Source organism: Carlito syrichta, unplaced genomic scaffold (genome assembly GCF_000164805.1).
Source record: "Carlito syrichta isolate Samal-C Ts95f unplaced genomic scaffold, Tarsius_syrichta-2.0.1 Scaffold309286, whole genome shotgun sequence".
Lineage (NCBI taxonomy): Eukaryota > Metazoa > Chordata > Mammalia > Primates > Tarsiidae > Carlito > Carlito syrichta.
In genome coordinates this window covers 282,243-283,451 of record NW_007253382.1, presented here as the reverse complement: position 1 = coordinate 283,451, position 1,209 = coordinate 282,243, and positions in this window count along the sequence as shown.

Below are 1,209 nucleotides of genomic sequence, written 5' to 3'. Positions count from 1 at the left end.
CCCGCAGGCTCAGGCAATCCACTTCCCTCAGCCTCCCAAAGGCACGGGACTACAGGCTGAGCCACCGAGCCTGGCTTGGGCAAGTTATTAATTCCTGAACCTCCCCTTCTCTCTTCTGGAAAGGTAGCCTATTTAGAAACAGTTTACAAGGTGGCATGTTGCAAAATGAAGTCTAGCAGAGTGTGACCTAGAATACCTACTGATGCCAGTGGCTCATGTCTGTAATCCTGGCACTTTGGGAGGCCAAGGTGAGAGGATTGCCTGAGTCCAGGAATTCAAGACCAGCCTGAGCAACATGGAAAGACCTTGTCTCTATGATAAGTCAAAAAATTAGCCAGGTGTGGTGGCATGCACTTGTGGTTCCAGCTACTTGGAAGGCTGAGGTGGAAGGAACACTTGAGTCTAGCAGGTCAAGGCTGTGGAGGCCGTAAGCATGCCACTGCCCTCCAGCCTGGGCAACAGAGTGAGAATCCAACTCAAACCAACCAACCAATCAACCTACTGGTAGTATTACTTCAGCTATACCTTACTGCAGTTACCTCACCTAAGAATTTGAGTGGAACTGCAGTTACCTCACCTAAATTCATTTGTTGGGAAAAAGCAAACACTATTTTTTTCTTTTGAATTTTATTTTTTTGAGTTGGAATCTCACTCTGTTGCCCAGACTGGAGTGCAGTGGCCAGGAGCAGCCTCGACCTGCTGAGCTCGGGCAATCCTTCCGCCCAGCCTTCCAAGTAGCTGGAACTACAGGCACGCGGTACCACACCCGGCTGATTTCTTGGTTTACTGTAGAGATGAGGTCTCGCCAAGTTGCCCGGGCAGGTCTCGAACCCACCGGCTCAGGCAATCCACTCACCTCAGCCTCCCAAAGCGCTGGGATTACAGGCTGAGCCACCGAGCCTGGCTTCTTTTGAGTTTTATTCTTACTGTTGCCCAGGTTGGAGTGCAGTGGCACTCTCATGGCTTCCAGTCTTGATCTGCTGGCTTCAGGCAATCCTTCTGCCTCAGTCTTCCAAGTAGCTGGAACCACATGGGTGCACCACCATGCCTGGCTAATTTTTTTATTTATTGTAGCAACGAGGTCTCACCACATTGCTCAGGCTGGTCTTCAAAACCCTGGGCTTGCCGGGCTTGGTGGCTCAGCCTGTAATCCCGTGCCTTTGGGAGGCTGAGGTGAGTGGATTGCCTGAGCCCATGGGTTTGAGACCC